Below are 23381 nucleotides of genomic sequence, written 5' to 3'. Positions count from 1 at the left end.
AGAAGCAAACTCCACAAGCTCTCTTGACAGTCTGTTCTGTCAAGAGTTGGCAAGCTATTTGGGCCCCACATGGATGACACTAAGTCCGGAATAGTTACGATAAATTTAGGTTATTGCTCAGAATCCAGTATCTCTTAAACTCTAATGAGTACCAGCTCTGGATGCGTGGTTTTTATTAATATTGCGGAACTGAATCATTGGGTGTAAGTTATTTGAGGTGGCACTGCAATTTTCCCCTAGCTACTTAAATACCTGCTCTGGAAAAACACTCTTCAGATCATGCTGTTGCTGCTGGAGGAAGCTGTCACGTTAATCCACTTTGCTTACTTTGCAGTTATTTAAATTCATTATTTTGGGGAGGAATTTTTTTGTCAGAACCTTGGCCTCTAATTGCTGAAAGCACACATCTGGAGGAGCTTTTGTCATTGTTCTGTCTGTATAGGAAGTGACAGTATAAAGGATTCTTCTGCTTCCATGTTGTATTTTAAAATTCAGGTAGCAAATGGCATGAGCAGAGCAGGATTGTCTCGGCCAAGGTGGCCAGGATTCAGAGTTAGCCTATTGAGGGCTCTCTGTGTTCAGTATTTCCAAGGCTTTTCCTATCCCCAGCTTTTGTTGTGCTGACTGTTTTCAAGTGCATAACTGCTCCCAGTAGTCTGTGATTGCAAGGTCAGCATAAGATGAAGCTGTTCCTTGTTTAGGGAAGGACATGAACAAGCTGTTTAAGCCAGATGATGTTGCCCTCTCCTTTTCTTGAAACCTTTGGGTAGCTCAGCATGTAATGTGCAATGGTTAGGAGCACCAGAGTCCTTCAGAATATATGACTTGGGCCAGCTTACCTTCATTAGAACTGGCAGGTTTGTGCGTGGTTATGTGCTTGAGTCTTAGCAAGAGAGCTGTTCTGATCTGATGTTTGATTTTGAGGGTGACCTACTCCATATTCCCTGTTTTTTCTTCTGTTTCCTGCGCTTTTATTGCAGAGAATGAAAGCCCCCAAGTATGCATTTTACCCATTTCCTTACCTCCCTTTCCCCATATCCATGGTTGTGTCTGCACTGTATCAGCCAGCAGCTAGTCTCTGGAGGAAACTTTCTGGAAGCTTTTTCTTTTAAGAGTTGAGAATTTTTGCTGTGAATGCAAATGTAAGAGGGTCAAGGTCTGTAAGGAGGCTGCTTGGATGAGCCACTTGCTCCCGACCTTCCATTGATCTTTAGTCTAGATGTTTGCTCTAGTTATTAATTTGATTAGAAACACTTAAGGAGAAGGATCTATTATTTCCTCAGTGAAAAAAAGCAGCACAGGCTAAACCTTTGTTTTAAAAGTCATTATGGTTGCTAAGTAACAGTCTTCCCCAAATCAAGTGGATTCCTCAAAAAGTAATCTCAAAGACTAAATCTCAGGGATGTGGTGCTGAGGGTCATGGTTTAGCACCAGACTTGATAGACTTAGAAAATTGTTGACCTTGATGGTCTTAAAGGTCTTTTGCAACCAAAACGATTCTGTGATGCTATGAGAGTCTTAGAAAGTGAGCAATTAACAGTGAGATTTCTCACATTTTTGTCTGTGGGATTAACAGGACTTTTCAGTTAAACCTTGTTGAGAGACAAGGTTTTCTTCTTGTTGGTGGACAAAGCTTCCACTGGCCCAATGACATGAGTATTTCTTTACCGATTCTGATTCAGAGTAGAGAAACTTGTAGTGTAAAATACCTGTTTTGTCAAAATCAGTTCTATTTAATGAACTAAATATTGGATTTCCCCACATTTCCTCTATCTTCTCATATCTGCAGAGATGGATTTGGGGGTTTTTTGGTTGTTGTGTTTGGTTTTGGGTTTGTTTTGGTTTTGGATTGGTTTTGTGACAGATGAAGAGGTAAATGTAAGAATAAAATTGGAGATTGTAATTAAATCAAAAGGAGAATGGTTTGTGCTTAGTTTACGACTGCATCAATCAGTGCATACATTGTGTTCCCCAGCTGGTCATGGTAAGGGTAGCAGTGTCACAGAATGGTGGAGGTTGGAAGGGACCTCTGGAGATCATCTGTTAGAGCAGAGTAGTCTAAATCAGGTTGCACAGAAACACATCCAGGTGGGTTTTGAAAGTCTCAGTAGGAGACTTCACAAGGTCTCTGGGCAGCCTGGTGTAGCTCTCTGGCACTTTCAAAGCAAAGATTTTCCTTTTTTCTTATTCCTTTAAATGAAACCTCCTGTGTTCTAGAGTGTACCCATTGTCCCTTGTACTGTCACTGGGTACCACTGAAAAGAGCACTGTCCCATCCGCTTGATATGCACCCTTTGGATATTGCTAAGATCCTTTCTCAGTCTGCTCTTTCCCAACCCAAAGAGCCCAGGTCTTTCTGCTCCAATCCCCTTGTGACCCTCTGTTGGACTCTTCAGTAGCTACCTCTCTCTCTTGTGCTGATTTGAGGCTAATTTGAATATTTTACTGAGAGAAATCCTTAGCTGTGAGAAGCAAGAAAAATCCCCAAAAGTGCCCTGTATCACCCATTCTTCTGCTGAGAAATGCAACTAGTCAAAATACAGATAAGACACTTCTCACACGCTACTCAGCTCACAATTCTGCTCTTTCTGTCTGGCAGTCTGGTCTCTGTGGTTGCCTCTGCCTTACCTCTTTAATCTGACCTAACCCTTTTCCCCTCTAACCTCTTTGTTGTCTTTTTTGACATCTCACCTCAGGTCTCTCCAGATTTATCACATGAGATATACAGGGACTGATCTAGTTATTTCTGAAGGAGGGAAAGAGGGGGGTGGGGGGAGGAGGTTTGGGTCAGAAGCCTCCTGTGGATTCTGATTTTCTGGGAAGGGTATTGTGTTTCTGTATTACTTTTAACTTGTATATAACTGTAAGTATTGTGTATATATATGCTTGTAAATTGTGCTGAGCTATAAATATAGCTTAATTCCTTAACTTCTACCCGGCTGAGTCTAGTCTGGGTGATTTAATTGTGTGTGGGGGCAGGTAACTCCCAAACCATCACACCTCTTGAACCAGGGAGCCCAGAACTGGACACGATACTCCAGGTGTGGCCTCACCAGGGCAATGCGGAGTGAGAGGAGAATGTCTCTTGACCTGCTGGCCACACTCTTCTTGATGCACCCTTGGACACCACTGGCCTTTTGTTTTTGCTGAGGGACACATTGCTGGCTCATTGTGAAGTTGTTGTCCGCCAACACTTTCAGGTCCTCTTCTCCAGAGCTGATTTCCAGGAGGTCAGCCCTTCACTTGTACTGGTGCAAGGGTGCACTCCCCAGGGGCAGGACTTACCCTCGTTCATGAGGTTCCCCTCTGCCCAACTCTCCAGCCTGCCTGGGTCTCACGGAATGGCAGCACAGCCTGAGCATGTGTTAGCTACTCCTCCCAGTTTTGTATCATTCAGCCAGGTTGTTGATGAGTATATTGAAAAGACTGGACTCAGTCTGGACCCCTGGGGAACACCTTAGCCGCAAGCTTTCAACCTGACTCTGCACTATTGATCACAACCCTGTGTGCTCTGTCCTGCAGCCAGTTCTCCACTACTCATCTAACCCACACTTCCTAAGCTTATCTATGAGGATGTTATGGGAGATGGTGTCAAAAGCCTCACTGAAGTTGAAGTAGGCAACATCATATAGGTAAAACATAATTTCCTCTTTGTGAATCCATGCTGACTATTCCTGATAGTCTCTTCCTCCACATGCCTAGAGATGACTGTGAGAATTTGTTCTTTCACCCTTCCAGGAGTGGAAGTGAGGACGAGTGGCCTGTAATTTCCTGGGTCCTCCTCTTTGCCTCTTTTGAAGACAAGAGTGATATTGGCTGTCCTCTAGTCCTCATGCACCTCCTCTGTTTTCTATGACCTTTCAGAAATGATGGAAAGTGGCTTAGCAATAAAAGAGGATGAGGATGTTATGGGAGACAGTGATGAAAGCCGCTCTGAAGTCATGGCAGGCAACATCCATCCAGATCCTCTCTGTGTTCTGGTCAGTAAAGGTAGCAAGCTGAGAAGATCCCTCCTGGTAAGTGTAATTCTGTGGTGTTCCTTCACAGAGGTACTTTCTGGGAGTGTGTCAGGATCTATTTAAAGCACTTCCACTGTTGTGTCCATTTAGCCCAGCGATTCAGATTGTTTGCAGCAGTCACCAGCTCCCTAATTACTCACTGTGCCATGAATCTTTGTCAGCTAAAGCACTTAACTGCCAAAGATTTTCTATTCTCATTCATCAAAAATATCCTCAGATCATTAATTAAAAATATTGATGAAAATTAGGCCAAAAATGATCTCTGAGGAACCTCACTGTTTAGTTGCCCAATTCATTAATATTTTCCCAGTCACTTTATTTTCAGATGTCTCAGTAAAGCAGTTTCAAATTCCTGTAGTGGATGTTGCTGCTCCCCTCTGCTGTAATTTTAAAACCAGTAAGATTTTTTAACATCAAGATGCTACATGGTAATAAGTAATTTTATTTATTTTAAAATCCAGATACTTGATCAACAGAAATACTCATATCCTACCAAAAAAGGTTTGTGATATATTGACAAGACTTAGTTATAATGAAGCTTGATGACTATGGGTTTTTTCAACATCTACTTCTCTGTTGATAGTCTGTTTAGTCTGGGGAGGAGGAAGCTGAAGGGAGACCTATTTGCTCTCTGACTACCTAAAAGGAAGTTGTAGTGAGGTGAGAGTTATCTAAACCTCTTAGTATCAAATGATAGAGCAAGAAGAAATGGCCTCCCCCTTGATTTCCCCCCTCCCCCACCTTGTTTTTTTAAAGAGCTCTTAAATAAATGTGGAACCCAATTTACATTTTTTGTAATCATGTAGAAATATTTTTTTTAAAAAGAGACTTAGGAATAATTAATCTGGGAGAGTTCTGTATCTTTTTAAGAAAATGATAAATTATGATGTCATCTTTTTATTCTTATTATACTGTTTGTGTCTTTTGTCAGTCTTTTCAAAGCAATTTTTACAAATTATAACTTCTCAACTGTCATGGTCTTAGTCATGTCTTAAACATTACCTCTTTCAAGACAGCTACTTTTGTGTGTGTAATTTGTTCTCATTTTCAACTAATGTTTCTCTGATACTTACTCTGCCTCCCAAATACAGTTACAGGGATAGAGGCTTAAGGGTTTGGGAAATGGGCTGTTTTAAAAAGGTCTTGTTCTGTTGCTTGGTGTTTGGTGTACCACTGCTGCTTGAAGGAAGTGCAGCACAGGAACTGGTTTTCAGCTCATCCACGTGCTGGTTTAATGCAGCCTGCTCTCACAAGCCCCTCTACCCTGGTGCAGGCAGTAGGGGAAATAACACAAAAACCCCTCTGGGTTGAGATAAGACTTTACTGGAAATGATAAGATGCACAATTACCTTGGTCTAGTCACAGAAAAATGCAGCACAAAGCAGAAGCAGCAGCAGAAGCCAGCAATAACCTGCTTCCTCCCACCCAAGCAGCCTGCACAGCAGAAAAGACCAACAGTCCAAAACAGAAAACAGAAGCAGCAACCTGAACAGGAAGGCCTCTCATGTTACAATCCGAACTTCAAGTCCCATAACAATTTGCTCCAGCCAGCACTTTCATTTTGAACCTGGCATGACATCAGCATGAGGTTGAATATCACCAGCAAATTCAACTCAACTCGTGGGCAATTCGCTAACATTTACAGTCAGTTTCTAACTCTTCTGGCAGTGCGACTCAATATTTCACAGCCTTTGGGTGCTAAACATGCTCACCAAATATATTATTGTGTAGAATCATAGAACTGTAGTGTGTTTTGAGTTGGAAAAGACCATTCAGATCATCTAATCCAACCATTCTTTTATCCAAGTCTGGGGCTAAATCATCTCTGCCTCTTCGAAACACCTCCAGGAATCAGGGTTCAGCCACCTCCCCCGGGAGCCCATTCCAGTCTTTGAGAACCATTTCAGTTAACAAGTTTCCTCTCGTGTCCAAAGCAAATGTCCCCTAGGGAACCTGAGGCCATTTCTTCTCATTCTATAACTTGTTACTAGAGAGATCAACATCTACCTTGCTCCAACCTCATTTCAAGGAGTTTTTAGAGGGCAATAAGATCTCCCCTCAGCTTCTTTGTCTCCAGAAATCCTGTCTGTTTTTTAGTGGTGCTATTTGGAAGGAGCAGAGTGGATGAGCTTCAATATCCCATCTTTGGTTTTGCAATTTGTAATTCTCAAGTTCTACATGTAGATGCTGTGTCATTGGTAAACTCCAGTGGTGTAGAATTATGATCCATTTCATTGGGCTCCAATTAATTTTTCCAATACTCTTGTGTTTTTCATCTATACATGACTACCTTTAATTTCTCTTGCCTGTTACTTGAGCAGATGGTATTCATTGACAAGCAGGGTTTTTTTCAAAGTATGTTCTTTGAAAGGTTTAGTATGGTTGGATTTATGCTTATGTAACAGCATTCGTGCAATGCCGATGATATTGAATGGGAAACTTTGTGAAGATGAGGCCAACTGAAGCATAAAACTCCCTCTATTGTGATAGACTTTTCAGAACTTCTCTACCTAAAACCGCTCAGCTCACCCATCAAATTTCAGTTCACCCACAGCTAACCTTACAGATTAAGAAAAATCCTTGTTCTTGAGAGAAAAGGGACATTTATGACAACTTTTTGGATAGTCCTCTCCTTCAGCAGCTGAAGGCTTTCCAGTATCAGTGAAATGCAAGTTAGTAAGGTATTGGAGGTTACTGCCAGAGGAATTGCTCTTGATCATCTGTGATCTTCCACTTCTAGAAGAAAGAAATCTGTCTTGCTTGTAGAATGTCCCAGTCATCCAGATGCTCTGTGATGCCATCTCCACTAGCAGGCTTTCTTAACCTTGCAATGTGTCACAGAATCATAGGGACTGGAGGGATCTCTGGAGATCGTGTCGTCTAGTCTCTGCATTTTGAGCAGGACAGCAGGTAATTTTTTCTCTCCATTTTGAGCAGGACAGTAGTTATTTTTTTCTCTCCATTTTGAGCAGGACAGAAGGTAATTTTTTTCCTCCAGATGCTTTTACCTTCTCTTCAGAGGCCTAATTCAGCATGTTGCTATATTGTAGGTCCATATGTGAAGATATCCTTTCAGTCAGATGCTTCAGCTGGGTACATCAATGAAATGCATTGCTTTGCCATGTGTCTTCAGGCTTTTGCAGGCTACCATTGCAATACCAGTTAACTTTTCACCAACAACAGGAGCATTAGAACACGTCAACCAGTTTTCAAAACTGTGGAAGGAAGAAATGCCTTCTTTGTGTTTTCTGAACTCATTTCTCACAAATGAATGATTTGTCTTTAAAAGTGAAATAACACTTACTTCTGCATGATTTTCCAGGACTGCCCTAAGAAGGTATCATTTTATGAGAGAAAAACTTTAAAAGAAAGAAATAGTCCACTGGATATCAATTCTGTTGTTGCCTGTTACTATCTAGATACCCAGTGAGTTTAAAACAAATTGTTATTTCAGTAGATTCCCCACTATTTTCTCAGATTTTTGCTTTCCTTTCTTTTCAGTGCAATTCAGGTCAATGTTTTATCTAAAAAGATCCAGTGTAACATGAATCTCTCTTCTCTTTTTATGGTATGCTTATTTGTGATCTCCTGTGATAGTTTACAAAGATATTTATGAGAACCTGAACTCATGGATGTTGAAACTGGCTCAACAGAAATTCCTGGTCAAGTGAGACAGGAACCTTTTCCCACTTAAACTAAGTGCAACATTGAAATGAGATGTTAGTACAAAGAAATTTGAAGGCATTGTATTTTAGAGACCAAGTTATTGTAGCATTATGGCAGTAATAAAACATTTTCATAGGTCATCAAATTTAGAAAGAGAAGGATTGATTAAGTTAGGGAAGTTATACAGAAAATTAAGGTTATTTAAAGTGTTAATGACAGACCCCTGAAAGTAACAAGAGCCTTATTAAGAAGAAGTTCTGTTGCTAGGAGACAGTAACCACAATGTCAGAATAACATGTTTTTTGTTTCACAGAAGAAATGCTGGTTAATGCACCTAGTTAGATAATGAGCAAGGATAGCTCTGTGATGTAGAAGATTGGGTGAAATGCTTGATTTGTCAGATGGGAAGCCAATAAAAAGTGCAAGTCTTTAAAGACTGCCTTAGTGTAGCATGCAACAAGAACAGACCGGTGACCAAGATCTGTTTGAAGCCTGACACTCTGCTCCAATGTAATGAAGCAATTCCACTTCATACAATAATGAATAAGAATAAATAAAGGTAATAATCAGCTTTTGAAAAAGGAGGTGTTTATTCAGCTACTTAATCTTGCTGATACAGAATCTAGGTCAGCACAGGAAAGGATCATAGAATCGCTAAGGTTGGAAAAGACATCTAAGATTATCAAGGCCAGCCATCAACCCAGTACTACCATGATCACTAAAACATGTCCCAGAGTGAATTTCCTAATGCCAAATAATAAAGTAATCTGTCTAACAATATTTCTGGAAACAAAATTTGTAAAATCATCAGGACTTTGGAGAGGTGAGAAGGAAGATCTGTGTTACCAGGAGGAATGCAGTAGTGTATTCGAGGAGGTGCCAGGAAAGCTTTGGGAAGACAACAGGTAAAAATATAATCAAAATGGTAGATTCTTTGTAGAAACAATTTCATGACTAATATGCTTAGTTGCCTTAACTAGGGAAATTCCAAAATCAGTATCAAAATACATGCATGGAAAGAATTTGATCTAGAAAGCATGATCCCCACCACTAGTGTGAGCTTATAAAGGTGTAGCAGGGGCCTGTCTTGTTGAGTTCCATTGCTTTTTAGTAGTGTATATGTTCTCCACAGTGGTCCAGCTTTCCCAGTTTTGATAGCTTTAAAAGCCGCACTGTCCACTCTCAGCAGGACTCTAGGCAGATACAGAAGTCTTGAGTCCTCCAGCTACCCTTGGTATTGGTACTATGAGCTGGCAAGAATGCAGGTGTTGGTATATATGTGGGAGGAGGTATTATTTAACAGAAACAACCTGTCATTCTCCTGAATGTGTTTTCTACATCTTTATGGAATGGAGGCAGCCCGCAAGCCAGATGTAGCCCTTATGCTGCTTGCTCAGGCACGCTGAGCAGCCCTTTGTCCTGTCCCTTCTCCCATCCCTTCCCTGGGAGGAGGTGGGGTCACCATCCTTGCAGGTTTTCAAAAAATGTGTAGACTTGGCTTTTTAGGACATGGTTTTAGTAGACATGGTGGTTTGGGTTGATGGTTGGACTTGATGACCTCATAGCTCTTTTTGCTCTTTAGTGATTCTGTGATTCTGTCAGTGGTTGACACAGTGGCTCTTTTTCTTGCAGATAAGAGTGTGAGTGAGCAGCATAAAAATGCTTTCAGATATTTATTTGTTCCTCTGCCTCTACATACTGTGGACAGCCTTTTGTGAGAAGCTTTGCTGGTTGAATTTTTCATGCAAATAGTTAATGTTCAATGTGTTTAAGCATCTGTGGAAATCAGTGGTGGTGGTTTTTTCTTGTTGTTTAGTTGTATTTTTTTACCTCTTTATATTGTGAAATTACCCTATTATGTTTAACCATTCAGGCAACAGAGGGGAAAAAAAAGATAACCTGATGTTTGCAGCCAATAAAGATAATCAAAGTGCACATTTTGAGTGTAAACAATTGTTTTTCAGTTTGCCCAGGTATGATTTACAGAAAGTGTTCAATGAATAATGAATATATTTTTGATTTATATGAAAACATAAAAATTGTAAGCTGCTCCTAGTTAATTCACAGAGGGAGGGGGAAACAACAAAATAGAAAGCTTAATTAATCTGAATAATTTATTTGTCTATACAGTCAGCCATTCAACTTGAAATATATTTCTGTCCCACTCCCTGAAAGCTGCAGTCCAAATTAAGGAGTAGCCAGGGGGGGCACACACATTTTGTACATGATTACAACACCTTCAGAAAAATAGACTTGGGACAAATTCTGGTTGGACCAGATTCCTGAGGATGGTGCTGAGCATGTCTTGCAGTTTCTTTTGAGCACTGATAATTGTAAGACCTGCAGAACTCTTCCCTTTCAGAAACATTTATTCTGATTTCAGTAGGCTTCAAGTGCTGCCTTAGAATGGATTCTTGATCCAATAATGTGTATATTTTAAAAGAAGTCCATCTTTTTGCCCAAGTACTGTTACCTTTCTATACAGGGAAATAGAGCTAAGGTGCTGTCATTAAACTTTGCTAAATCTAAGCATCCAGTTTGTGGTATCCACAGCTTGTTTTTTGCATCAACTGACATACTACTGAAGTCCACTACTGTGCAGCTCTTCCTTCAGACAGCTTCTCCTCATTATCTGAGGCTAGGAATGAGGACAAAGAGAGACAAGGTATCTTGTGCTCTGCTCTGGGCTCGAGGTGGCAGCTTCAGAACAACAAGGCTCACGAAGGGCCCAGAGCACATGGACTATGAGGAGTGTCCAAGCGAGCTGGACTTAGTTGTTCAACCCAGAGAAGAGGCAAGGTGAGACGACATTGCTTTCTACAACTACTTGAAGGGAGGTTGGAGTGAAGAGTGGGACAAACTCTTCTCCTTGATAACAAGTGATAGAACAAGAGGAAATGGTTTTGAACTGCACCAAGGGAGGTTTAGGCTGGATATTAGGAAATACTTCTTCACTTAGGAGATTATAAAACATTGGAATGGTTGGTGGAGTCGCCATCCCTGGTAGTGTTCAAGCAGGTGTGGACCTGTCACTTAGGTACATGGTTTAGTGTTGACTCTTCACTACTGGGTCAAAGGACTGGATCTCTGAGGTTTCTTCAAGCTAGATATATTCTGTGATTCTGTGCCACATACTGGTCCAGAGCTGTGATTACTGGGGAAACTTAAAACCAGAATAGGCTTTTGATTTTCTGAGCCTTGAATTCTGTCTTGAAAAATTAAATGGTGTATGCTGTTTCTGAAGATGATAAATATCACCTTTGAAACAGGAGTTTCGTTTTTTCCAATCCAGTATGCTACTGGTTACAATTCCCACCCAGAATGAGACATGGGCTCTTATTTTTATTCTTTCTTAAGACTGGCAAACCTGATGGCTTGGTTGTCTCACATTTTATGTTCTCATTTGAACTACTTCAGCAGAACTGAGGTAACAAGGAAAGTTTCTGAATGTTTGTTTTTATTACTGGAGCTATTTAGATTATTTAATTTTAAGAATTGTAATCTCTTTGGCATCACTTTTTCTTGAGTATGCATAGTTGGGTCCCACTCATTCTTCCCTCCTTAAACAACAGGAGCCTTAGTGTAAATTTGCAATATCTGTAAACAAGTTTGTAAATAAGGAATTGGTTTTATTTAAATACAATTTTGGAATATTAAGTGCTTGATTCTCACTTCAGAGTTGGATTTTTAATTATACTTATTTTGAAAATTAAGAAATTGAAATTGATTATGAAAACTGTGGGAGCAGATAACATTAGTAAGAATGTAACCATAAGGAGGGAAAAAACCCAACATATCTATTGGTATTCATCAGTCATGTTTTTTGTGGAACTTTCATTGACATTATTGATGGGAACCTTTTGATGTTTGACCAGGACAAATGCTAAGCCTTGCACCTGTATAGGAAGAAGGCCTTGTAAAACCACAGGCTGGGGAATGGCTCTGGTGAAGAGAACTGAGGGTTCTGGTGACTGCAGGCTGAAGAGGCTTCAATGAAAGCACAGTTACAATATTGAGTCCCTTGGCGTTGCTGAACCATTCAGTGTTTAGCACACTTGTCTATTTGGCAATGTTTAGGACTTAAACTTCAGTGATCTTAAAGGTCTTTTATAACCAAAATGATTCTATGATTCTGCAGTGAAAGAAGCATTTAGAGAAATTAATTAAACTCTGAGGATGATGGAAGTCTGGAACAAGTCAGGTAAGTAATGGAGGCCCCAGCCCTGCAGAGATTCAACATGAGAGTTGATGCAGCTCTGGGCAGCCTAATATAGTTGGAGGTGTCCCTGCTTGGTGCAAGGGGGCTGGACAAGATGACATTTGAGGATCCCTCCCAACCCAATGCAATCTGTGGATGTGTGGATTCTGCAATAGTGTGATTCTAAAGTCCTAGATGATAACCATTAAAAAAAATAAATGCCTATGAGCTTTGGCCACAGCCTTCTGCAGCTCTGGTGACTGTAAACTTTAGGCTGAACTGTCAAAAGAACAGATTTTCAGATTTCCATAGGATAGTCAGTAAGTTTGATGACATTTTCCTATGTATCACACCTGTGAGGATGCCTGCTAAAGGAACCAAAACAAACCGACAAACCAGTTTTCAGACTGCAGAACTCCTAAGATGTCTGAATCAGAACAATATCTGCAAAAATACTTCAAAGTCAGAATTAATTTCTAAGGTTTCATGCAGTTCAATCCAATAACTAATTTTCATGTATTGATGAATTAGGTGAGTATTAAATTTCTCAAGTCTCACTCAGTCTTACTGGCTTTATTCTTTGAAGGAATACTTCAGGAGATGTGATCACTGAAAACAAAATAAACACAAAACCAACCAAACAAAAAAATCACCAAACCAATCAACCAAAAAAATATCAAGATTTACTGGTCTGGACATACTGGGATGCTAACAATTAAGCTGCCAGTTTCTGCACTCGTGTTGGTTTGTGTCCAGCCAAGTAGATACAAGTCAAAGGGTTGCTTCTAGCAGTTTGTACCTGTCTGCAATGCTGTGCCTGAAATTACCATATCTGACAAAGAATAAGCTGTGATTATAATGTATGTGACATGGGAGGTCTTGAAATAAGATTTCTTTTTGAGGACTGGCAGGAGAGGTTGAGTGGCTTTAGCATAGAGAACTGAAGTGCATTTCTGAATTGGTTTCACATTTACTTCAGAGAAACCAGGAAGGTAATAATTTCATAAAAGGGTTATCAAGATCTTGAGAAGAATACTCTTCATTTGAATTTGGAAGACAATCCAAGTGACTGCTTTGCATCAGTAAACCTCAGAGTGCTCCACTAATTTGTCATGCCTGACAGGAAGAAAACCATATTGAAGGAAGTGTGTGCATAGTGCTCTTAGCACAGTTTTGGATTTAGCTGAACTTTATTCTTCAGTTCACTGGCTCATGTGACGTTAAGACGACAAGAAAGGTCAGTCAAATGGCAACATCAAAAAGGTTCTTACGCTTCCACAGATGGCTCTTGACTTTGGCCAGGCTGGGGAATCCTTAGCTAATTATCATGGTATACTAGTAGCCAGGCACTCTAGATGTGAATGTATGTTCTGGGTTTCAAATAATGTGCCATGGTGTAGCAACATTCCTGAGTTCTCACCACAATCAAACAGAAATTAGGTTTTGCATATATGCTACTTAAAAATGTTAACAGATTCTAGAAAGTGGAGACTTCGATTCTGTGAAGCTGTTTATGATGCTGTTTGAAATTTGACCTGTAATTTGATGCTATTATAAGTTGGAATATAATTAATATTTCTTCCTAGCACAAGGGCCAGGTCAGTAGTCGCTCGGGAAAACACAGATATTAAACCTACTCCAAGCAGAAGCTCTGCTTTTTGGAGTTCTGCTTGTACCGAATGGTGCTTCGATTCTGTAGACGAGGGAGCTGTAACCAAAACTTTCAAAGTGCAGAAATGAAGGACCCCTCCTATTACTTACATTTGACCTGCAAAGCTTTCTTTTTTTTTAACCTCAGTGGACCTGATGCATATGATTGTAGCCAGTTTGGCATGCATTTATTCACTTCACCAAACTCTTCTTCACGTGTATGGTGTTGAAAGTTGTAGTAAGGCTAGCAAGCTTCCAGCATTAGCAAACTGTTGCAGAAGCACCTTCGCTCTTTGAAGAGCAGACAGGAAAGAATAAATGAGTCTTTCCCAAATGTCTGCGGATGGAAATTAGCCCTGATCATTTATGGATTGATGTTAGCAGAATGGTGGCATAAATTAAAAATACCAATAAAATACAATTCTAGTGATTTAATCGAAGGTATCAAGGCCAGCTGGTTCAAGAAAGAAAATGAAAAGACATAATTCCAAAGATGACTGCTGATTTAACCTGTTGCAATTAATACACTTCAGTGCCCTTGCTATGCCTCCAGTTGATGAATGCAATGGTAATGATTACTGAATCCATCAAAAATAAACATATTCATCGTGGCTGACTTTTGAAATTAGACCAACCAGAAGAGAAAGTTAAGCTGTTGGACTAATTGAGGCACCTCATTGCTGCAGTAGATAAGTATTCTCATTTCTCGTGTGAGGTATGCCTGTGTGCACTTGGCAAGAAGCAGCTGGAGTGAATGGACAAAACCTACAAAAGTGATGAAAACCACACTTAACAGAGACGTTTTTTGAAGTTTCTAAGAGGTATTTATGTATTAGTTCATCTTCTGGGGTAATGCATTTTACAGCTGTGGGTGCATGTCACCACTGAGATAAGCCTTTCTGGGCTTCCATACAGCTTGACTGTTTCTCGGTAGTGCACCAGGAGCATTACCTTTGTCCTTCAAGATGAAAAGCCAAGGGCTTCCTTGGAACTACCTTTCTGTTAAACCATAATCTCTTGAGGTTTGAAGAGATCTTTGAGATTGAGTCCAACTGCTCACCTAGAGCTCACAACTGCCCCGCTACTGTTGATCTACTACCACTGAACCATGACCCTAAGCACCACAACCACACATCTTCTAAATACCTCCAGGAATGGCAGCTTTACCACTTCCTTGGACAGCCTGTTCCAGTGCTTGATAATCGTGTCTGTGAAGAATTTATTCCTAATATCCGACATGAATCTTCCTTGATACAGCTTGAAGCTTCCATTGTTTCCTCAGTGTTGTAGCAAATGAAGGCAGCTGAGTGGCCTTTAAAACTTTGGTGTTAAAGCAGGGATTAACTTTTGTTATGCAATAGAGTGAATTTCATTGCCTGTGGAAACACAAGTGAGTAGATGCCACTGTGCATGCCTAAAGTGGATATCCCAGAAATCCAGATTTCAAATCAGTGACAGTTTTGCTACTGACATCAACTGCAATTTGAATACATAATGATAATAACGGCATTAAAATAGTAGTTCCAGGGAAAATGATGAAAGTTGGGAAGAAAGCTGGATATAGAATAGCATATTTGAGTTGGAGAGGATCTACAGTGATCTCTAGGCAAGCAGCCTTGAGATGGTCAGGCAAAGTAAAGAAGACTCTTAAGAGCATAGTGATCTGTGGAAAAAGCCTCGGGAGTCCTGGTGAACAACAGGACCATGAGCTGGCAATGTGCTCTTGGGGGCAATAAGGCCAATGGCATCCTAGGGTGTACCAAGACGACTGGGGCCAGAAGGTCAAGGGAGGTTCTCCTCCTTCTCTACTCTGCCCTAGTGAGGCTTCACATGGAGTATTGTGTCCTATTCTGGGCTCCACTGTTCAAGAAGGGCAGGGAACTGCTGGAGACGGTACAGCAAAGGCCTGCAAAGATCATGAGGGCACTAGAACATGTGTCTTATGAAGAAAGGCTGAGTGATGTGAGGCTTTTCAGCCTTGAAAAAGAGAAGACTATGAGGCAAAGGGTGGGTGGCAGGAGAATGGGGCCAGTTCTCAGTGGTGTCCTGTGACAGGACAAGCAGAAATGGGCAGAAAACTGAACATAGGAAGTTCCATCTAAACACGAGGAGGAAATTCTGTACTTTGTGGTTGATAGAGCACTGGATCAGGCTCCCTAGAGAGTGGTGAAGTCTCCTTCTCTGGAGTCATTAAAAACCTGCTTGGATGTGTTCCTGTGCAACATGCTCTAGGTGACCTTGCTCTGCCAGAGGGTTTGGATCTCCAGATATCCTTCCTTAGTATTCTGTGATTCGGTGCTTATCCAAATGCCTCTTGGCTTGGGCCATCAACTATCTCTCTGTGGCCAACGTGCAATACAGAATCCATAGGAAACTCCTATAGCTAACTGCAACAAAGAATTGCTCTTTAATCACATGGTTCCATTTCCCAAGGAAAAGCTCTGTAAAACAGAACTTTAACTACATTGCTGTAATCAATATTTATAACATAGTTACTGGCTTTAGTTTACTTAAATAGTTTTGGGTTTTTTTGGGGGGGGAAGCCCCCTTTTTGTCTGTGTCATTCCCCCCCATCTTAATTTTGAGTTATAATGGGTAAATTCCCAGCTTTCTGGTGTTCTCTATCAGAAGCCAGTCCCATCATGATGTTATGGAATGGGGTCTTTGGAGAGGCAGCATCTCATTTGCACTGAATTCCTGGATGGTTTTCCTTAAATTGACTCTTCCCCAGGAGTAGCTTAAATGTGGTTATTCATTTAAATAGTTTACTACTGGGAAAACAAATCTCTATGAAGTACAAGATCTCATTTGCAGAGGGGGTCCTGGGGACCAGAAGTGGATATACACGTGCCATGTGTTGCAGTTTCTGTCTTCTGCTTTTCCTGCTGTTAGGAAATAATTTGAAAATTACCTAAAATAGGATCAGTGTACTCAATGGCTGAACAAAAGACTCAGACCTGTCTCCACAGCAGAGCTCAAAGTGGTAGCCTTCAGCATTAGTTCCTGTAGTCCACAGGAAGAAATAAGGCAACAGTTACTGGAAGGAGCAGCACATCTTCCACACAGGAGGGATGTCACAGACCTTAGGGAGGGCTCAGCTGTGGCATGCAGGGACCTCTGGCCACAGCTGTACTAGTAAAAGGGACATGCCTATGACCAATCTGTGGTCCACCTCCAGGGAGGGTGACTCCCCTGCTTCCATGGACAGCCTGTTCCTATACCTGACCATGATTTCAGTAAAGAAATTTCTTCTAATATCCAACCTAAACCTCCCATGGCACAACTTGAGGCTATTTCCTACTGTCCTATTGCTAGTTACTTGGAAGAAGAGATCAACACTCCCCTCACTACAGCCTTGACTTGAAAGGCAAAGTAGGAAGAGCTGTCTTGTGCACTAAAGCAGAGAGGCTGCCTCAAAATAGTCTTTGGAAATTCTTTGCTGGGCTCAAAGTATGTCAGGGATTGGTCTGACAACAGCAAAATTCTTGGCTTCCAGTACAACCTTTCTTTTCCTGCATTCCTTGAAATTATGTAATAAAAAGTCATCATTAGTGACAGAATAAACAGAATTCTTGGGTCATTCATGCTTAAAAGGGCCCAAACCATGAATGATAGAAGCTCTAGGGAAATGAAGCCTCTTCCCCACAGCCATTTTTTTTTTTTTTTTCAATTGGAATACTTCTTGGATGACAGTATGGAGTATATCTTTAGTGGAATACACTTTTACACTGTCAGAAGCACAATGAAATAGCCTGAAAACAACAACCATCTTCCTAATTATGTATCACCTTCCTTGAAACACCAGAAAATATGTAAAATGTTATTGGAATGTGATGATATTTGTTGGAGTGGAGCCCAGCACCAACTAATATTTGAGAAGATACAGCAATGGGCTATGAAGATGATTCTGGGACTATATCATGTCTTTTATGAAGAAAGGCTGAGGGTTGTGGGGCTTTTTAGCCTGGAGAAGAGAAGGCTGAGGGAGGCTCTTATCAGTGCTTATAAGTACTTAAAGGGTAGGTGTCAGGAGGATGGGGCAAATCTTTTTTCAGTGACAGGACAAGAGGTAATGGCTACAAACTTGAACATAGGAAGTTCTGTCTAAATATGGGGAGGAACTTCCTTATATTGAGACCAATAGAACCCTGGAATAGGCTACCCAGGGACACAGTGGAGTCTTCTTCCTGCATGCCGTTCTGTCAGAAACAGAAACATGGAAACATGGAATGGTCTGGGTTGGAAGGGACCTCCGAAGGTCATCTAGTCCAACCCTGTAGAGGGTTGCCCTAAATGATCTCTAGAATTCCCTTCCAACCTCCACCTTTATGTTATTCTTAGAACTGTGCTCCTGAAGAAGGTATTTTTTAACCTTTTTGTTAAATGTGACTGCAAAACTGATAAAAAATGTTTAAATGTCTGTGATCCCTCTCCAGCTGTTTCAGTGCTAAAGAGGAACTAGTCTGTTCTTTAGGAAGCAGGCTAGACTCAGAGCTCTTCACTCCAAAGAGCCACCGATAAAACTCCTCTAAACTGTGTCAGTTGTCCCATTTACACTGTCCAAGGACCTCTTCCATAGACTGTCTCAGTAATTTAAGTTATCCCTTCATTAAAAACTACTTTGCTGTAAATGGGAAGCATTTGAGTAGTGCTTTAGAGGGTAGTGAAAAGTGAGAGGAATCTTTATTTGATTTATTTAGATTTTCTTCTGTACTTCAGTGACTATAATTGGAAGCAGACTTAGTGGTGCATCCTTTTCTTAGCATACTGTTAGTGTTAACATTTAATATCATGTAGGAGATCTCTTCACTATAAATGAAGAAGACTAAATTCCTTTTCAGGTAAAGTACCTAACCTCAAAGTATACATTTTACTCCTGTGTATTGGTCCTTTTTTTTTTTTCCACTGCTGTCTCTTTTATAATAAACACAGAAACTAGCCACAGTCCCCAAAGGAAGGAATCAAACTTACAAATGTAGCTACCATCCCTAAGTTCTTTAAGTTCTTAGAAAAAATGATGTTTTAGCAGGGGGATTGGACTAGATGATCCCCAGAGGTCCCTTCCAACCCCCATCATTCTGTGATTTTGTGATTCTATGTCCTACGCTTTATGGATCGTTCAGAAGGTGACTTGGAGAAGTGAGCTGAAGTTTCATCTGTTTTTCAAACCAGCATTTTTTCCATGTTGATGTTTGTCTTCCCCGAACAATGGTTTCTATTACTGTCTTGTACAATTATGTCAGTTTGATTATTAATGGTGTCATAAAAATATTTTCTTTCTTTTTTAAAAAACCCTTTTTGTTCTGTTTCATTGTTCGTTCTGCCGGGGAAGGAGACTTCTTTCTAAAGAGACAAAGAGCCCAGCTGTCTGAATGTAATTGTGTTCTCAGTTTACTTTAAGTAGCGATTGTAGTTGATCTGAAGTAAGAAATGTTGGGGTTTTGCTGGAAGCCAAGTGAACACAAGCTGTGCTTTCCCGTTTTCCCCCTGACTTTGTTACCTAATTGTTATTCCTCATTGCAAGGTCTCTGCCATTATGTTATTTGTTTATTTTGCAGCAGACTCCTTTTCTCTGCCATTGGTTCTGACTGGTAGTAAACCCTTAATGCCACAATGACCAATGGTAAATCACCATCTGACACAAGCGGACAAAAGAAGCAGGAGGGATCTAGAGAAAAACGCCTGCACGAAGCAAAACACAGTGTGGATGGAGCTGATTCACATCTCTGCAGTGAATCTTCAGTAAAAGGTAGCAGAGCAGAACCAAAGACCATTTTCACTCATCTCAAATTCATTTCACCTGATCTCTAAAGTGTTTCCCTGCCAGCCACCAGAGCTTTGAGCCAGGGTGCTTGCCTGAGGACTGGTTTGGTGGTGGGTTTTTTTAATGATGAAAAAAACAAGAGTAAAAAAGGCAGCTTAACAGAGGGAGAAGAGCTTGTAGGCAAGCAGTACAGAAAGGAAACACGTTTGGCCATCTGTCCACCCTCCCTTAAAACTTCCACAGAATTTTGTGCAGTCTGATTTAGATTGAAAAGTTTTTAAATGATTTTAAGTTGCTGAATCGCTTAAATGCTTTTGAGATCCATGCTAAACATTGATGTCTCTGTGTTTAAACAATTGACATTATATTTCTGTTCTATTTAACAAACCTGCTGGTAATTTTTTATGCACTTTAAGGCTATTTTAGTGGCTTCTTTGAAAAAACTAGCTTGTCTTCTTCCCCCCCTCTCCTCTCCCCAAGTATTTTAATAACTGTTTGATTTCGTAACTTAGGGCTGTGTTATTTCTGTTCAGGTATATGTAAATCTGCTGGCAGCTTTTAGTGGAGCAGAATCAAACCAATTGCCCTTATGTAACCTTACAAATCTTAACAAGGGCAAGTGTAGGGGCCTGCACCTGGGGAGAAATAGCTCCTGTCACCAGTACAGGCTAGGGGCTACTGAAAGCAGCTCTGTGGAAAAAGCAGACCTGAGAGTAATTTTGGACAACAGGATGACCAACATGCCAGCAATGTGCCCTCGTGGCCATTAAGGCATCAAGAAGAGTGTGGTAAGCAGGTCGAGAGTGGCTCTTTTCCCCCTCTACTTTGCCCTGGTGAGGCTTCATCTGGAGTGCTGTGCCCAGTTCTGGGCTCCCCAGTTCCAGAAGGATGATGAACTTTGAGAGGCTACAGCAAAGGGCTAAGAAACTTGTTCCTGTGTTTCTTGCCCTAGGTGAACCTGCTTTAGCAGTGGAGTTGGACTAGATGATCTCCAGAAGTCCCTTCCAACCCCTATCGTTCTGTGGTTCTGCTATTGTTGCCAAGCTATAGGCAGATGCCTATGTGAGTCACTCAGACACTGAAGGTAAGTATAGTTAAGGTCGCGTCCATAAAGTGACGTTGCTCTTGGAGTGACCTTATGGATCACTGTGTTCCCCTCTGGCACAGACAACAACAACCATCTTACAAGTTGATTTGCCTTAGGTTCAAACCACTGATACTGGTTTGGTTTGACCTGTTATTATTCAGTTCCTACTGGATTCAGATTTGGGGCCTTTCACTACAGGAAGGATGTTGAAGTACTGGAGCATGTCCCAAGAAGGGCAACAAAGGTGTTGAAAGGTCTGGAGAAATAGGTCTCATGAGGAGCAACTGAGGGAACTGGGGTTGTTTAGTCTGGAGAAGAGGAAGATGAAGGGAAACAGTCTTGCTCTCTACAGCTCCCTCAAAGAAGGTTAGACTGAAGTGGGGTTATTGGTCTCTTCTCCCTAGTACCAAGTGAAAGTACAAAATGCCCTGTAGGAGGTTTAGATTGCATTGTATAAGAAAATTCTTGACTGAAGGGGTTCTGAAAGACTGGAATAGGCTTTCCAGGGAACTGAATCTCCATCCCTGAAGATGTTTAAAAGATGAAGAAAAGTGATGCTGAGGGAGAAGGTTTAACACCAGCATGGGCAGAGTTAAATTGTGGTTGGACTGAATTCTCTTAAAGGTCTTTTCCATCTGAAACAATTCTGTGATGCTGTGATTCTATTACTGAAAATATGTCCTGTATTTTCTGACCTGTGACTGAAACCTTTCCTGGCGTTTCAGTTCATATTTGCAGAAAATATTTGGGGTACAAGCTTAAATATTTTCTGACTGACTTCAGCCGAAGGTGAAAAAAATCCACAAAGATGTTGCACTGTTGCCGTATTGAACCTGGATTCCTCACGCATGCAAGTTTAAAATGAATTTCACTGGGGAGTGGATTACCTTGTGAAATTCTTCAGGGAGGTGCCTGCACTTTTTTTGATCTGCTCAATCCCTGTACATCTTAACAGTGTGTCTCACAGCCGAGATTTTCAAGGCTTCATCACCCAGACTCTCTCTTTTTTTTATTGAAGGAATTTCTTTTGGCTGCTCACTTTGTTACTGAATTTTGAATCCTTCTAGAAAAAATTAGTTTTTCTAAAACTTGTGGCCATGGAGAAGTAATACCATTGTTACTTGTGGCCTACCATGCCACCAGTTTTCATACATGATTTAGGCTAATTACAGTGTCGAAAGTTTAAAAGGGAGCTACTAAAGCCAGTGAATCTGGATCTTTCCTAAAGAAGCAATCACTTACTACTCAGAAAGTGACAGACAATTAGGGTTGGCAATTGTAATGCCACAGGAAAGTAAAGAATGGCTCATTTCTTCTTGCAGAAACAGGACGTAATCTTTTTATGCTAAGTACTCTGCTTTGCAGACACACAAAAGAACACCCTGTTCTTGCATCTTAAAAGAATAAGCCTACAATGTAACGTATACATCATGCTTATTGATACTCTGTATTGTAATTTTTTTCCTGTATAAGTCCTTTTGCATTACCTGAGTTAGGCAAATATGGCATCAACCTTTTTCTTTTGCTATTATCATCAATGTTCCAGGCCCTAATAGCTAGAGGTAGGTTTTGCTACGTGTCTGGGTAATTGCAGAGTGCTCAATCTGCCGTGTCTCGGGTCTGCAACTACAGCTGCAGACATTAAACAGAGGAAAAAGAGAGAGAAAATGTCTGTGTGCATGCATGTGAGGAGAACAGGTCTTGTGAGTTGCACCTGAAGGAACTGGTGTTGTTTAGTCTGGAGAAAAGGAGGCTGAGGAGAAACCTTCTCGCCCTCTACAACTCCTTCAAAGGAGGTTGTAGCAAGATGGGGAGTTGGTCTAATCTCCCAAGTGTCTAGTGGTAGGACAAGAGGAAATGGCCTCAAGTTGTGTCAAGGGGTGTTTAGGTTGGCTATTAGGAAAAATGTGTTTACTGGAAGAGTGATCAGGCATTAGAATAGGCTGCCCAGGGAAGTGGTGGAGTTACCATCCCTGGAGGTGTTCAGATGGCACGTAGATATGGCATTTTGGGGCATGCTTTAGGAGGTGTGGTGTGGTGTTGTTGGGTTGATGGTTGGACTCGATGATCTCAGAAGTCTTTTCCATCCAAACGCATTCTATAAAGAGCACACCTTGGTACCATTACAGGAACAGAGAGATAATCATTGCTTTCTGTGAAATCAGAGGTTGTTTTTTAAGTGATGAGTAAGTTTGAAATTCTGTGATCCACAGCTATGTGAAAATGCTCAGTACAGCAAATGAAAACACTTGTCCTGGGCATGCCTGATAAGGATCTGCTCCTGTGGTTTGCCTGATTCAAGAGAGTGGAACGGAGTGTGAAAACTTCTGGGTTTTGCCAACCCTGCAGCTTAGACCTGGGTGTAACAGGGCTATGATTCCAGTAGTTTTGACAAGCAGATAATTCACCCTTAAGTATTGAAAGAGACAGAGTAGGTTTTCTTTTGATGCTAACAGTGTTTTAACGAGATGAGCATGAATTTCTGTGGGAAGGAGCAGCAGCACCTAGCATGGACAGGTATGAGGTGTGGCCCTGAAGTTTTAATTTCTGGAGCCACTTTCTCAGTATGAGCTGTGGATAATAACCATCTAATGGAAGTGATCACCTTTTGGCCTCTGCACCTCTAACCCTCAAATAATGACCAAAAATGTGAAGTCATTCAGACTAAAAGGTTTAAATCTGTCAAAATATAAATATATAGGAGAGAAAGTCTGTTATTCAGTCACATTAAAAAGGAGCTGGGAAGTCTCTGAACTGAAGCATGGTCACCATTATATAAGAATATGTTTCTTAAGAGCTTACTTTTTAAAATAAAATCCTTAATTTAAACTTCATTTTTTTTTCTGTCTCTTATGCTGTTCTTTAAATAATATGCTAGCACCACTAAAGCCAGCCCACTATCACTATACTTGGGGAGGAGTGGGTATTTTACACGTCTCTCCCCAAGTCTGATCACCTGTTGACATGATGATTGGTCATAACTACTGGTAGGACAAG

The 23381-nt window shown here is 40.9% G+C and overlaps 1 long non-coding RNA gene across 1 annotated transcript; it reads left to right on the top strand.

Moving 5' to 3' along the window:
- Positions 1 to 3896: 3896 nt before the first annotated feature.
- On the top strand, positions 3897 to 20358 carry LOC135177118 (uncharacterized). The gene is made up of 3 exons (XR_010302921.1): positions 3897 to 4016; positions 19092 to 19282; positions 20250 to 20358. It is a non-coding gene; the product is annotated as an uncharacterized LOC135177118 (long non-coding RNA).
- The last annotated feature ends 3023 nt before the right edge of the window (positions 20359 to 23381 follow it).

This window comes from Pogoniulus pusillus, chromosome 7 (genome assembly GCF_015220805.1).
Source record: "Pogoniulus pusillus isolate bPogPus1 chromosome 7, bPogPus1.pri, whole genome shotgun sequence".
Classification (NCBI taxonomy): Eukaryota; Metazoa; Chordata; class Aves; order Piciformes; family Lybiidae; genus Pogoniulus; species Pogoniulus pusillus.
This window is presented reverse-complemented; position numbering and strand designations above follow the sequence as displayed.